This window comes from Mustela nigripes, chromosome X, assembly GCF_022355385.1.
Source record: "Mustela nigripes isolate SB6536 chromosome X, MUSNIG.SB6536, whole genome shotgun sequence".
Taxonomy (NCBI): Eukaryota; Metazoa; Chordata; class Mammalia; order Carnivora; family Mustelidae; genus Mustela; species Mustela nigripes.
The window spans coordinates 18,864,428-18,881,169 of record NC_081575.1 but is presented as its reverse complement, the minus strand read 5'-3'; the positions used below and the strand labels follow the sequence as shown (position 1 = coordinate 18,881,169).

At 38.4% G+C, this 16,742-nt stretch overlaps 1 protein-coding gene and 1 pseudogene across 1 annotated transcript in view; one reads left to right on the top strand and one right to left on the bottom strand.

The window, feature by feature from the left end:
• Nucleotides 1-16,742, bottom strand: part of IGSF1 (immunoglobulin superfamily member 1) — a 510,284-nt gene that overhangs the window by 282,460 nt on the left and 211,082 nt on the right. The window lies entirely within an intron of this gene.
• Nucleotides 7,440-9,024, top strand: LOC132006987 (large ribosomal subunit protein eL13-like; annotated as a pseudogene).

Here is a 16,742-nt window from a genome sequence, read left to right as displayed (position 1 = left end):
AAGTTCTCAGTCTCACCTAGGGAGAAAGAGATGAGCCTTTCCAACTGACTGCTTTTTTTCTACCTGATCACAATGTTTGGAAACAGCTTTATTGTTGTAGTGAGATGGGATTCTCAACTTCATATCCTCATGTATTTTTTTTCCTCAGTAATTTATCCTTCCTTGGTATCTGCTACTCAACCAGCTGGGAACCATATGTCTTGGCCCAATGTTTCAGGGACTTCCCCATCATTTTCTATACCAGCTGTTATGCCCAGATGACCACATCCCTCTTTCCAGGGATGACAGAATGTCTCTTCCTTGCTGTCATGGTTTGTAACAGGTTTGTTGCAATCTCTAATCCCTTGCATTATACCACCATTATGAATAATCAGGTTTGCATACAGCTGGCCTTGGGAACCTGGGCCAGTGCCGTTCTAGTAGCAGTCTTAGCAGTAACTGCAAGGCCTGCTTGTTATTGTGGACAGAATACCATCAACTATTTTACCTGTGAGATTCAGAAGCACTTCTGCTCTGACACTCCTGTCAGTCAGAGTCTGGATCTGGTTGTCAGTATATTCACACTGCCCCTGCCGTTCACTTTTGTCCTCATGTCCTACTTCCACACTGTGGTCACCGTGCTGAGGGTCCACTCTGTTCAGGCCAGACTCAGCTTTCTCCACCTGTGGGCCCCAGCTAATTGTGGTCACCATATTTAATGGTATAGCCATCTACATGTACCTGAAACTTCAAAGGACTCTCAGGAAGAATACAAATTCTTTTTAACATTTTATGGAGCAGTTACTCCCATGTTATTTCCCCTCATTTACACCCTGAGAAACAAGGATGTAAAAGCCACACTTAGGAAGTTACCAAAGAAAAGGAAAAATCTTAATGGCTCCCTTTAAACCTCTTCAATGTGTAGGAAAAACAATGAAAACTTTGTCCATAAAATTTCAATTTATGCTTTTTAAAACAAACAACATAAAAAATCTTGGTGGAAACTCTACAAGGTCACTACTAGACACTCTTTAACAAATTTACCATAAATGTTCACATTTTTTCAAATCACATTATGATCTAAAGATATGAATGTGCTTTGAATCTAAAAACAAACAACATCAAAAATCTTGGTGAATATTCTACAAGGTCACTACTAGACACTCTTTAACAAATTCACCATAAATGTTAACATTTTTTCAAGTTACACTATGATCTAAAGCTATGAATATGATCTAAAGCTATGAATAGTTCAGAGAGAGCATAATAGTAGGAGATAGGCAAAGGTGAATCCTACAACTATAGTAGTCCATCAGGGACAGGTTCTTTTCTGAGGTCTAAAGAGCAAGTTTTTTTTTTTTTTTAAGATTTTTATTTATTTGACAGATCGCAAGTAGGCAGAGAGGCAGGCAGAGAGAGAGAGGAGGAGGAGGCAGGCTCCCTGCTGAGCAGAGAGCCCGATGTGAGGCTCTATCCCAGGACCCTGGGATCATGACCTAAGCCGAAGGCAGAGGCTTTAACCACTGAGCCACCCAGGTGCCCCAGAGCAAGTTATTTTTGACCAAACATCTTTCTTGCCACACAAACTGCATAAAATTCATATGTAGCACACTAGTTATACAACCATCATATAGTATTTGTTCCTCATATCACATTTTACAGGTGTCTGCCTCAATTTGAACTTAACGAACAAATAACCCCTTAATTCCCATATTTAGGTGTTAACATTTCATGGCAAGAAGTATCTTTTGTATGTATAAAGCACTTTATCCTTTAAAAAGCATTTTTTAAATAAATTGTGCTAGTTTATACTTAATAATTTCTTATTTTAAAGTAGTTTGCATATTATACATACTAATAAATCTTTTCCCAACCAACATTGCTTCTACAAATATTAATTTTCATCATATCAATTTCTTACAAAAATGTCTAAACTGAAATTGTTATTCTTTTGCCTTCTCCTATTTCTCTGTCTTCTCTTCCATGATGTGCCTTAGCGACCCTCTGGCCATTTCTACTCCTGCTTCTCATACACATTCATGAGCCTTAGTATTTCTGCTCTACCCAAGAGTCTTCATGGCCAAGATTGTGATTACTTTTCTCCTTCTTCCCCATTTAATAAGATGCCATATGCACTTCAGCCAACATGTACTGTATACTTTGTATTATGGTAATTTTTGATTCTTTTTCTCAACTTTGATTGACTCTGGAATTTTTCTGTCATAACACATTGAGAAGATAGTTATGTCTTGCTTCTAAAGTTTTCTTTCCTCCCACACTCTTCTATTGGGTAGATAGATATCTGGGCACACTATTTTCCATCCTTGACCTCTTTCTTTGCTTTCTGAAGGTTGATCATTGTGTGTTTGTGTGTGTGTGTGTGCATGCGCACGCAAGTGTGTGTGTCTGTGTGTGTGTATAAAATCTTTGGGCAAAAAATTATAATAATCAGGGAGTAGAATTCACACTCCATTTGCCCCGGTAGGGGTAAAGAAATTATTCTGTATGTATGTGTGTGTGTAATTGATAATTTATATAAAATTCTTAGAGTGGTTCCCCTTTCTTTACATCCTCACCATTGTTGGTAAGAATGCAACCTGGTACGGCCACTTTGGAAAACAGTATGGAGGTTTCCCAAGACATTAAAAATAGAGCTACCCTATGACCCAGAAATTGGACTACTAGGTATTTACCCCAAAGATACAGATGTAGTGAAAAGAAGGAGTACATGCACCCCAATATTCATAGCAGCAATGTCCACAATAGCCAAAATGTGGAAGGAGCCAAGATGCCCTTCAACAGATGAATGGATAAAGATGCAGTTCATATAGACACAGGAATATTACTCAGACATCAGAAGGGATGACTACCCACCATTGGCAGCAATGTAAATGGAAGATGGAGGGGATTATGCTGAGTGAAATAAGTCAAGCAGACAAAGACAATTATCATATGGTTTCACTCGTATGTGGAAAATAAGGAATAGCATGGAGGACCACAGGGGAAGGGAGGGAAAACTGAACAGAAAAGATAAGAGAGAGACTCAAACCATGAGAGACTCTGGATTCTGGGGAAAAAAACTGAGGGTTAGAGAGGGGAGGAAAGTGGGAGGATGGGGTAACCGGGTGATGGGTATTAAGGAGGGCAGGTGTGATGATGAACACTGGGTGTTATGTGCAACTAATGAATCACTGAACACTACATCAAAAAACTGATGATGTACTATATGCCGGCTAACTGAGCATAATAAAAAAAATTCTTAGAGTGGTTCCTGGCACATAACAAGAATTCAATAAATTGTTATTTATTGAAGAGCAATTTTTTTAAAAAACTGCTGAGATATTATAGCAATTTTCTGAAAGTTGCCAAATACTCCTATAATTTGTTTTTCAAAGTCAATTTCCTTTATGCATTTTCCTCTCCAGACTGTACAACAAGGAGCCTCACCACCCCATTCTCTAGTTTTAGAAACACAGTTATATCACATTTCTCTTTGGCTCTCACTTTTATGGCTTTGCTTTTAATCTGGTTGACTCCTATTCCAGTTCCTCTGACCTATGCTTGATATATTTTAAGTAAAGACGGCCCCAAACTTAGGAATGAGTTATGTCCAAAAGTTAACTCATAAGTCATCAGCAAGGAACTCAGAGCACGTTTTCTCCACTGACACAGAGTAGCTACATTCCAAAGGCAGCTCACCAACACCTATTTAGGTCACCATTCTATCACTAATAATACTAAAACCCTTAGGAATACTTTTTTAAAGTATGTTTATTGGAAGATAGGTTTTGAGTCCACATTAGGATTCTAAAAACACAGGCACTGTTAGATGGCATTACTGCTTCAAGAAAAAGTCTGCCATGAAGATCTGTGTAACCACCCTCATGCCCTGATGAGTGTATGGGGAAATCGTGACAAGATATAAAAGTGAAAATCAGGGAACTTCTCTACAGACAACAAATATAATAACTTGCTTCTGTGTGGGGGTCATGCACAATTCAGAGGGCTGCCAATCTCTCTTCATTTCTCTTTATGTTGTTTCTTGTGTCGGATGACTTCCTAACACAATGCCTGGGGCCATTTATTTAACAAACATTTATCAAAAGGCTATTGTATGTCAGAGATACGAATCCAAGTATGTCATTCTCTGCCTTGGAGAGACTCACATTCGAGTTGGGGAGTAAATAAGCCCAGTGAAGTGCTGTAGATACAAATATGTGAGCCATATTTGCACAGGTTACGGAGACCAATTCTAAATGGGCAGTCAGGAAATATTTAATAGAAGAGATGACACCTTTTGTAGTCTTGAGAGAGAAGTAGCTTGCCAGTTGGATAAAGGACAATTTTAGCGGATGCAACACCAACAAGTACAGCAGTACAAAACCCAGCTTGGTGTACTTCCAGATAGTACCAACAATTTAACTCCCACAGCAGAAGGTGCGGGAAGTGTTTTGGCAATACATAAAACTTGAGAAGAAAGCAGTAGGCCAGATTATAGGGAGACTGTTATGCTATATTAAGGAGCTAGCACTTTATTTACAAGTCAATAAACTATAGCCAAATCCAGCTCTTGGCTTAAAAAGCCCATGAGCTAAGATTAGTTTTTAAATTGTTAAGTAATGTAAGAGAAACAACAACTAAGAAGCCTATTCTACAAAGACCGTGTCTAGACAACAAAGCCTAAAATATTTACTATCTGGCCCTTTACAGAAAAAGTTTGCCGAGCCTTGCTATAGATTGTGGGCAACCATTAAAGATTTTTTGAGCAGATCAGTAAGTAACATGTTCAGAATTGTGTTTTTAAAAGCTCACTTTTACACCCAAAGTATACTATTGACCGAAGAGTTTTAAGACTGGACATAGAGTCAGCTGGGAGGCTATTAATAATCTGAGATCTAATGCAGAACTAACCTAAGGATTTAGCAATAAGGATTTGGAAAAAACTTGGGTCATTAGAGTACCCCTTCCATTTCCACTTTTACTTGCAATTTCATTTACTTTCAATGTGCATTTTCTCAGAAGCAGCTTCTTTAACACAGATATAATAAAGGGCCTCAAGGGTTGGGTGATCTCATCCTGAACATTATTCACTTCTTTTCAACGCTCAATGAGCACATAGAGATATATAGAGAGTAAGGTCTAGAGTCACATAGTTATGTTTTATTTGTATATGACAGCCCCCTTCTCTGACCCAGTATAACTTTGTGTGGCATATAAAATTGCACTTTATTTAGATATAATGTATATTTAATGTTTATTTAAATATAATGAATGTCCTCTGGCTGCTTTCATGATTTCTGAAGTTCACTCATCACATTTTACTCTTTTAGACATACTGTTACATTTCATGCATCATGAATAGTACCACTATGAACCTTAAAAATTTTATTCTAAAAAATATTATTGGGGCACCTGGGTGGCTCAGTGGGTTAAAGCCTCTGCCTTCAGCTCAGGTCATGATCTCAGGGTCCTGGGATCGAGCCCCGCATTGGGCTCTCTGCTCAGCAGGGAGCCTCCCTCCCCCCCCCCCTGCCGCCTGCCTCTGTGCCTACTTGTGATCTCTCTCTCTCTCTCTCTGTCAAATAAATAAATAAAATATTTTTTAAAAAATAAAAAAATATTATTAAAGAAAGATGGTGTATATAGGCAATAGAATACTATGCAGCCATCAAAAAATAAATTCTTTCCATTTGCAAAGACGTAGATGGAACTAGAGGGTATTATACTAAGCGAAATAAGCCAATCAGAGAAAAACAATTGTCATATGATCTCTCTGATATGAGGAATTTGAGGCAAGGAGGGGGTTCGTGGTGGGAAGGGAGGGAAAAATGAAACAAAATGAGACCAGGGAGGAAGACAAACCTTAAGAGACTCTTAATCTCAGGAAACAAACTGAGGGTTGTTGGGGGGGGATGGGAGGAATGGGGTGACGGGGTGATGGACATTGGGGTGGGTATGTGAGTGCTGTGAATTGTATAAAACTGATGATTCACAGACCTGTACCCCTGAAACAAATAATACATTATATATAAATATATATATATATATTTATATATTTTTACATATTTATATATATTTATGTACATAGTTTAGTTATAGTTATTCAATATTGGAAGTCCTAGCCACAGCAGACAACAGAAAGAAATAAAAAGTAGGGGCTGTTGCATGGCTCAGTTGTTTGAGCACCAACTCTTGATTTTGGCTCTGGTCATGGTCTCAGGATTGTAGGATCAAGCCCCATGTTGGGTTTTGTGCTGGGTGTGGAGCCTGCTTGAGATTTTCTCTCTCTCTCCCTCTGTCCCTCCTCCACCCCACTCACACATGCTCTCTCAAAAAGAAAAGATAGAAAAGAAATAAAAGGCATCCAAATCAGTAAGGAAGAAGTAAAGCTTTCACTATTTGCAGATGACATAATACTACATATAGAAAACCTGGATGTACTGTGTGGTGACTAACGTAACACACACACACACACACACACACAAAAGTCAGTAAGAAAACCTGAAAGACTCCAGCAAAAAACTGCTAGAACTGATAAATTCAGCAAAGTCACAGGATACAAAATCATTCTACAGAAATCTGTTGCATTTCTATATACCAATAATGAAGCAGCAGAAAGAGAAATTAAGACAATAGCCCCATTTACAATGGCACCAAAAATAATAAGATACCTGGGAATAAACCTAACCAAAGAGGTGAAAGACTTGTACTATAAAAACTGTTAAAACACAGATGAAAGAAATTGAAGATGACACAAATAAATGGCAAGACATTCCATGTGGTGGACTGGAAGAACAAATAGTATTAAAATGTCTACCCAAAGCAATCTACACATTTAATGCAATTCTATCAAAATACTAACAGCATTTTTCACAGAGCTATAGCAGACAATCTGCTGAACTGCACTACTTGGTATTTACCCAAGGAATACAAAAATATTAATTCAATACTATTTCTTTATAGTAGCATTATTTGCAATAGCCAAAATACGGAAGCAGCCCAAGTGTCCATAGATGAATAGACAAAGATGTATATGTATATATATACACATATATATGCATATGTGTGTGTGTGTGTATTCAGCCATAAAAAAGAACGAAATCTTGCTCTGTGCAACAATGTGGATGGAGCAAGAGTGTGTATTATGCTAAGTAAAATAAGTCAGTCAGAGAAAGACAAATATCATAGGATTTCACTCATATGTGGAATTTAAGAAACCAAACAAACAAGCAAAGGGGAAATGAGAAAGAGAGAAACCAAGAAACAGACTTAGCTATAGAGAACAAACTGATGGTTGCCAGAGGGGAGGTGAGAGGGGATGGGTGAAATAGGTAATGGGAATTAACGAGTGCACTGGTCCTAATGAGCACCAGGTGATTAAAATAAAAACTTTAAAAATACATATATTGTTGTTTTCCTGCTGGCCTTTCTCGCTTGGAGGAGGTCTGTAGGCAACAGCCATGACACCCAGCCCAAATGCCATGATGTTGAAGCCCCACTTCCACAAGGCCTGGCAGTGTCATGGCCACATGGTTCAACCAGCCAGCAGAGAAGATCCACAGGCTCAAGGCCTGCAAGCCAAGGCACACCACATGGCCTGGAGCACTCGCATCCAGTCCCAGCCAGCCCATCCTGAAGTGCCCTATGGTGAGGTATCACACCAAACTGCAAGCTGGCAGGGCCTTCAGCATGGAATTTATGGGTGGCTGGTCTCCACAAGAAGGTGGCATGGATTACTGGAATCTCAGTGAATCCAAGAAGGCAGAAAAACCCCACAGAATTGCCACAGACCAATGTGAAGTGGCTGAAGGAGAAAGGCTCCAAGCTCATTCTCTTCCCCAGGAAGCCCTAGACCCAAAGAAGGGAGACAGCTCTGCTGAAGAATTCAAATTGACTACCCAGCTGACAGGACCAGTAATGCACATATGGAATGTCTGTAAGGAGAAAGCCAGAGTCATTACAGAGGAGAAGAGGAACTTCAAGGCATTTGCCAGTCTTTGAATGGCATGTGCCAATGCCCGGCTCTTTGGCACCTGGGCAAAAAGGGCCAAGGAAGCTGTAGAACAGGGTGTTGAAAAGAAAAATAAAGTGCCATTGGCAACTTGCAACTATATATATATAATAAATATATAAAACTGCTTATATATAAATAACATGTAAAACTGCTTATATATAATACATATATACATAATGTCAGAGACTTCCAGTTTCTTTTTTTTAAAGATTTTATTAATTTATTTGACAGAGAGAGAGATCACAAGTAGGCAGAGAGGCAGGCAGAGAGAGAAAGGGGAAGCAGGCTCCCCGCTGAGCAGAGAGCCCGATGCGGGGCTCACTCCCAGGACCCCGAGATCATGACCCGAGCCAAAGGCAGAGGCTTAACCCACTGAGCCACCCAGGCACCCCGAGACTTCCAGTTTCTAAGTTTTTCTTTGCTCATATATCATTCGCTTTCCTTTTTTTAAATCATATTGGTGATTTCCTTCTTATTCTATCTACTATAGATAGAAACCCACAGATATAATCATTCTGTAATATATTGATATAAAAAAACCAGTATGTCATAAACCTTAAATGAACACAAGGTTACATGTCCATTATATCTCAATAAAGCTGGAGCAGAAAGGAAACCCACAAATAAATGTTTGCTTGCCTCATGCAAAAAAATGTCCTAGAATAATAATATCTAAATTTTGCTCAATATATTTTCACAAATATTGTCTCATTTGAGCTTCACAACAATGTAAAATCACTTTACAGATGAGAAATTCAAAGAGCTGGAAGCTGAGAGATTTTTCCAAGTTCGCAAAGCTGGTAAGTGGTAGAAGTGGGACTAAAACCACCTCTGACCCAAGAGCATGTAAATTTCCCGCTGCGCCACATCCATACCAGAAGCAGATTCCGATTTTCTCAACATCTTGTTCATGACATTCACTCACTTTTGAGCTGTGAAGTCTGTTGCTGAGTCACTCTGCTTGCTTTTATGTGCCACTATGTTAGCCTATATCCATTCCTGCATTACAGCTCCATAAAGGACTCTCGTAATTGACCTCAAGTCACCGTAACTTATCTGTCTATAATTTCTCAAACACATGACAACTGTCTTCCCTTCTTGCGCATGAGAATATGTAAGTAGACTTGCTTGCTTTCGCTTCTTCCCGATAGCATCCAGACTCTTCATCTATGGCTGCATTTGTCATCTTCTCTTTGATTTCCTTATTTCTGTTCTAATTTCTTTCTTTTCTCTGCTCTCCATTAGTTTGTTCTAAAATTGAAAATATCTATTTTTCTCTTCAAAGCATTTGGCTTCCTTTCTTTCCTTGAGAGCTTTCTACAAATTATTTTTTCATCTGTACCAATCTTCTCTGACAGCTTGAAATGAAAGCTGGGCTTCTCTCTCCTTGACCATTCCTCATCTTTTTCAATGCTTTTTCTTACTTAAAGGAATTTGCTCATCTCCCATTTACCTCTGCCAAATTTCCAAGCTTTTAAGAAATTAATTTCAGCTATTACCATTGCATGATCAGAAAAAGTGCTATCTTTCATTTAATACGTCAGACCTCTACTCTCTCTTGCATATAAATCCTGTCAGCCCTACTGGATGACTTCCCTTTTATGTAAGCATAATGCCAAGGACTAGCATACACTTCCAAATAATCTTTCAAGTCTACACTTTTGCACACAATTTTCTAAGTATTCGGCTTCATTGGTTAATTTCCAATTATCTCTGGCCTTATTCCCTTTTCTGAGATGAAACTGAAATGTCCCTCTACTCCAAAACCACTCTACTTTATGAAGAATGAAGAAAGGACACTGCATCCTTAATTTACAAATCCAAACTGTTCTTCTCCCTAATTGATATCCTCCGTCATGTCTTCCAATTCAGATCTCCTATCTTTCAAACATTTACATGATGATATTTTACCAAAAATCCTCTGTTGTAGTCTCTCCTTTTCAGTAACAGGAAAACCCAAAGCCATACCATATGAATAATGGACAAGTACTATAAGCAAGCAACAGTATGTTGTGGAAATAGAGAAATCAATTAAATTATTTGTGGGTAAGGAAAACATGGATTAATTATATGATATAAAAATTTGAGGTGGTTTTGAAATAAATAAATAAATAAATAAGATTTTATAAATAGATATAAGATTTTTAGTAAGATTTTAGAGGCTAACACAGGGGCATGCAAAAGCATAAATAAGATTTTAATAAGCAAAATGTGGTATGGGAAATGATCATATTCCAAATGGCAATAAAAAAATGCACCAAAGTGTAAATGCTCATCATAGGATGCATTTTCAGAATGGCTAGTTCCCATTGGCTGAAAGCAAGTGTTGTAAATTAAGAAATATACGGTGGGGGCATGTTTTAGAGCATATTGTTAACCTAAGAATTTCAGTTCTATTGTATAGTAAAGAGTAAACCATTGGAAGTTTTTTAACTGGTGGTGGTAACATAACTGATTCTCAAATCCTTACTGAAAGAATAAACGAAAGAATCAAAGAGATATCCAAATGTTCTATTTGGGTGACTAGGAAGAGAGCAAAACTTAACAAAGGAATGACAGAAGTGGACATGCTGGCTTTGGTCAAAGGGCTCAGCTTTGGATATAATTGAATGTAACGCGCTTGAAAGTCATCTGAATCTAGCTGTTCATCAAATACACAGAGATGCAGGGCTGAGAGGTTGGACATACAGATAAAAACTGGAAGTCCACTACATAGAAAGGATAGTTAAAATTGTAGAGATGAGTGAAATCACCAAGCCCAAAGTCAGAGAAAAAATGAGAAGGAGTATCCAAGAGGAATACCCACCCTTATGGGGTAGGGAGAGAAAGAAGCAAGTTAAGGAGAAAAGTTGTCCTGAGTTAGAAGAAGAATTCAGAGACTGAAATATTATTGAAGCCAAAGAAATAAATGTTTCCAAATGAATGTTTCCAAGATACAGAGGAGGAGGAGTTCTAAGAAGCATTAAGTTCAACAATTAGGAAGTCAACAGTAATCTTCAAATAAGATGTTTCAGTAGACTGGAAGGTACAGAAGCTAGACAGCAGGTGTGAGAAAGTAGAGGCAGCAATTGTAGACTACTCTTCATTGAAGTTTGGTGATAAAAGGAAGGTAAGAAATGAGACAACTCACGAATTTATCAGGATTAAGGGATGAATGCTCTTAGACCTGGAGAATCCTTTGTGTGATTGTAGGCATAAGGAAAGGAATTTGGTACAAAGTAGGATACACACACACACACACGCACATGTACATATATAGATATATACACATATGTGTGTATACATGTGTATGTGTGTATTGAGAGAGAAATAAAGGCAAGAAGAGTGATAGGCAAAGAGGAAAGGGAAGGAAATTGAAGGGAAGGGAAAGAGGGAGGGAATAAAAATATAGGGTAAAAATTGTAGCATGTGAAGTGAGGATAATTACTGAAGCAAGATCCTGAAAAATCAAGATGTGGAATCAGTTAACCATGTACATGCAGTAATTAGCTCTGACAGGAAGGCATGTAGGAACTTCTTTCTCAGAGGCAGAAAAAAAGGATAGGTTCAGATACAGGAAAAAGTTAAAGTTAAGGGAGAAAAATTAAAAAATAGACATTCCTCTCTAATCAATCTGAATTTCTTTTTTTAATTAACATATAATGTATTATTCACCCCAGGGGTACAGGTCTGTGAATCACCAGGTTTACATACTTCACAGCACTCACCACAGCACATACCTTCCCCAATGCCCATAACCCCACCACCCTTTCCCTACCCCCCTCCCCCTGGCAACCCTGTTCGTTCTGTGAGATTAAGAGTCACTTATGGTTTGTCTCCCTCCTGACCCCATCTTGTTTCATTTATTCATCTCCTACCCCCAAACCCCCCATATTGCCTCTCCACTTCCTCATATCAGGGAGATCATATGATAATGTCTTCCTCTGATTGACTTACATCACTAAGCATAATACCTTCTAGTTCCATCCACGTCGTCGCAAATGGCAAGATTTCATTTCTTTTGATGGCTGCATAGTATTCCATTGTATATATATACCACATCTTCTTGATCCATTCATCTGTTGATGGACATCTAGGTTCTTTCCATAGTTTGACTATTGTGGACATTGCTGCTATAAACATTCAGGTGCACGTGCCCCTTTGGATCACTACATTTGTATCTTTAGGGTAAATACCCAGTAGTTCAATTGCTGGGTCATAGGATAGCACTATTTTAAACTTTTTGAGAAACCTCCATGCTGTTTTCCAGAATGGCTGCACCAGCTTGCATTCCCACCAACAGTGTAGGAGGGTTCCCCTTTCTCCGCATCCTCGCCAGCATCTGTCATTTCCCGAATTGTAAATTTTAGCCATTCTGACTAGCGTGAATTAGTATCTCATTGTGGTTTTGTCAATCTGAATTTCTATTACCCATATCTCTGCTCCTCCTACTTCTGTGTCTAGGACTCCATCTTCAAGGAATGTGTAGTATTTATTTTCTTAAGCCTGTGTCTCTCATTTTCTGCTCTGAGGATGTTTTATGTAGCAAATCCACGTTGTCTCTTTCTTTCAGTAACTACTAGTTTACTCCAGCTGTTTTTTGCTGCCCTTTCACTTTCATTATTTTCCTTTACTTCTTTCTCTCTCCTTACATAACATCCATTTTTATTCTGTCTCTCAATAAACACATGATCCACACAAATTAGTTCCTGTTTCTCTAACTTCTTTTTGTAGACCTTTCCTGATTAGTGAAAATTATAGCTAGTGACTGCTACATTTTTCAAAAGGTTGAGCTGTTAAAGAAAGTGAATTCCAGAGAAGTGATAGCATAGCAGGAAAAAACTTGAATGTATTTATAGGATAAAAGTCAGTAGAAAAGGAAGTCGAGGAATTAAAAACAAAACAAGACAGAGCAAATGGCTTGAGTCTAGAGCAAATGGAAGGAAATGAAACCCAGAGCACAGGTAGAAGGATTTTTCTAAGGCGTAATGAGGATACTTTTCCACTGAGGCAGGAGGGAAAGTAGTTAGTGATGGGTCAAATGTGTACATGTTTGTAGGAAGCAGGGAAAGACTTCAATTATCTGGAATAGTAGGGAGGTCAATTACTGAAAATAAAGGTGGAATTGATGAAGTAGAAGATGGAAGGAGGCTCATGGAGGTTCCAACAAGCTATTGTGGGAAATGGAGAAGAGAGTGCTCTAGAAAAACATCAAATTATCACAGAGCATGGAGGGTCAAAGGCAGCCTAAAAGCCATAAGTATTTAGAAATACAAATCCATATAGTTGTGATATCTCATCTTAGCAATACTTAGAAGCCTTCATATAGAAAACAATGGCCTGGATATAATCTAAGTATAGAAAAAGAGATGCATTAATTCAGGGGAAAATAAGATAGAGATAGATTCCAATGTCTCACTAGAGTACATTGTGCTTGAGAAACTATAGGAGTTTGTTAAGACTGAAAGTATAATAAATGAAGCTCGAAAAGTTTATGAGGAACCTAACTATTTATGTCCTCAATTCCTTTGGCAATGGGTATTCAACGAATTGTTTTGAGGATGAGAATGACTTGATTTGAAAATACCACTAAAGGATATCTGTGGAGAGTAGATAGGGGGAGATATTGGAGGTAGAGGCTACTTACAAAGTTATTTAAATAGTACAGATAAGAGGACCTACACAGAGGTGGGCACAGAGAAGAGGAAATGGATTGGAGAGAACTACAGAGATGTTTGGTTGAGGATAATTGAGAAACTTTGGTGACTAAATGAGATTTTAGTTCATTTAATTGTTGTACTTCTTCCGACAGATCCTTATTACTCTCTTCTGCAGCTGATAATGATCCCTCCTCTGGTAAAAGCCAAGAGGGAAAATATTAGAACTAAATGCATGTAAAACTCATACGGTATACTTGAAACTTGTACAGTCTAACAGAAAGAGCATGGGCTTTGGAGTAAGAGAGTCCTGGGTTCTAAACCCATGTCCACTGCTTACTATCTGCATCGTTTGGCATAGATAACTTCACTGGGCTTTAATTTTTCCTGCATAAAAAGAGGATCATATCTATTTTCCAGAGGCATTGTTAGGTTTAAGTGAAATACTGAAAACATGTATAGGTGGTAGGTGGTTTGAACACCTCCTAGTATATAGTAAATACTCAAAAGTGGTAGCTAGTTCTGTTTCCATTGTTTTGTTGCCAATAGTATCTTTGCTATTATATCAGTGTTCATGTAGTGCTTTTCCCAGGTTTGGCTGCATCCCCCAGGGCTAGTTTTATAGTGTCACAGCCTGCTCCTGCCTTTGCACTAAAGTCATAGCAACCCACATTGCAGAGAGGTAACTCCCCAAATATCACTAAATAAACCACTGTGCTTTAAGTACCCTGTGTGTTTAGATCACATTGTGTGGAGGACCTTCCCTGCCTCTTGTCCCACCACTGAGCTGACTGGCACTAGACTTACACCAATGGCAGAGGCTGTCCCTCAAATAAGACTGCATTTTCCTGACAAATAAAACCACACCACACATAAATTGCTTCTTAAATCATGTGTTTTATGGTTGCCATACTGTACATACAAATAAACCTCATATCATCCTATATGTCATATATTAATATGTTACATCCATATTTTCCCTCACGTCTCACATACAACTACCTGAAAAAGTTACCAAGTGGAAGAAGCCTCTCCAATCCCATCACATAAAGAACTCTTCCACAAGCAAAATCTGCAGTAGCTAGACCCCAGAAATTCAACTATTGGGACACTGAAAGGTTTACTTCTGGTGGTAGACATAAATTTAGTTGTTCCAATGGTGAACTAGATGTAACCAACTAGAGTAGAAGGTGGTGTGAGGCTATACATGGAAGTTTGAATGGGCAGGTCAGTCAAACATAACTTTTGTCCCAATTCTAGGAGGTCATACAGAGTATCATTCAAGAAATACTAAAATGTGACTGGAACCCTGCATAAACCAAAGGTTTATCACACTGTAATTGGAATGGGAAAGTCTGCTTTCATCTTTAGTCTTTTGAGTATAGGAAGTCATTTTATGTCTACTCAGATCCCAAACTGAAGAATAACTGGGTCTCCCAGAACTTGTTTAGATAGTCAGAGATGAAGGAGTACCATTTTAAGTCCTACATCACCATTGTTCAATTGCTAGTTGTTGAGAAAATTGTCCCCAGCCTGGAATGTTGAAAGCAAGGAGATGAATCTTCTCCATAGCCTGTTATTGATCTATTCCTTGCACTTCTGAAAAGCAGTGCTGGGGGAAGTAGCTTAAAATAAAACACACTGAACAAAGGGCCACAAGTTGCAACTGGGTTAAAGACCTCAAGTTTGATAAGGCCAAGCACTAGCTGCCAACAAAGAAAGTGAGAAATGCCAAACATGAGAAACTTTAAGTAACTCTCTACTTATACTCTTGGGTAAAGTCTGTGTGAAATACACTTTCACAAAAAGGGGAATGAAAAAGAAGTAAACAATTACAATGCAGTATGGAAAATGCTACAACACAGGTAAACACAAGAGTCCATAGGATTATGGTGACATATAACAGGGACATAGAGGATGGGGTAACCAAGGAGGGCTTCCTGTAAGATATGACATCTGAAATGAGATCTGAGGAATGAATAAGATTTTATCTGATGGAGAAGTTGTGGCAGGTGTTCCACAAAGGAAGAAAATAGCCTATCCAAAGGAGTGAAGGCATGAAAAATGAAAATCATGTACAAACTGCAAGAAGCTCTGCTTGGCTGGATACAGATTTTGAAGGAGTAATGAGGAGATGGCAAGATAGGACAGAAGAGAGAACGGCAAGAGGCTAGAGCAAGGAACAGAAACCAGATCACATGGGGCCTTCAGTGGCACTATACTGTAAACTCCATACATGTTATGAGCATAATAATCAAGCCTGTGAAAGCAGAGATTGTATGTTTTGTTCATGAATTCCTCCTCAATGTCTCTAATATAGTACACAGCACAGAGCAGATGCCCCCAAAGAAATATGAGTGAATTTTAAGCTAAAGCAATAATTTACACATTATCCTGAAGGCTAAGAATGTCCATTAAACGATTTCAAGCAGAGAAGTAACATGGTTAGATTTACATTTGAGATAAACTCTGGTTGCTGGATGGTGAATAAATGGAAGAAGTCAACATTGCATATGAGGAGAACATCTTTAAGACCATTGTAGTACTCCAGAGAAGATGGTAGCCAGTGATGAGGAACTTGGAAAACTGTGTGAATTCAAGAGATACTTAGGAAATAGAATGAAATGAATGCAGTAACTGGATGAGAAAGAAGATGGAAAGAAGAATCTGTCAAAGATGATACCACCAGTTTGATGACTTGAAGATGGTACTATTTACTAAGATGGGGAATACTGGGAAATGAACAAATCTGTGAGGCAAAGAAGGAGTATGGTAGGTAAGGTTTTGGCATAGGGTATAAGTGTGAGGAGAGGGGGTGGTGAGGAGAGTAAGGAAACACTAGTCTCATTTTGGAAATTTTGAGTTGAAGATGTGTGATGGATACGCAGGTGACTATATATCTGGGAGCTGGTTGCATATATACCTGAAGCTCAGAAGAAAAATCTGGAAATACATATTTTGAAATCTGTATTCAGATGGTAGTTCAAAGTATATATGTCCCTGTTAGTGGCTCTTTCAATGTCTCCTCTCATGTCTGTGGCCCAAGGAGCTCTGCCTAAAAAGTTAGGCCACCATTACCTGAATTCCTAAAGCAGTAATCTTCTTCCTCATGT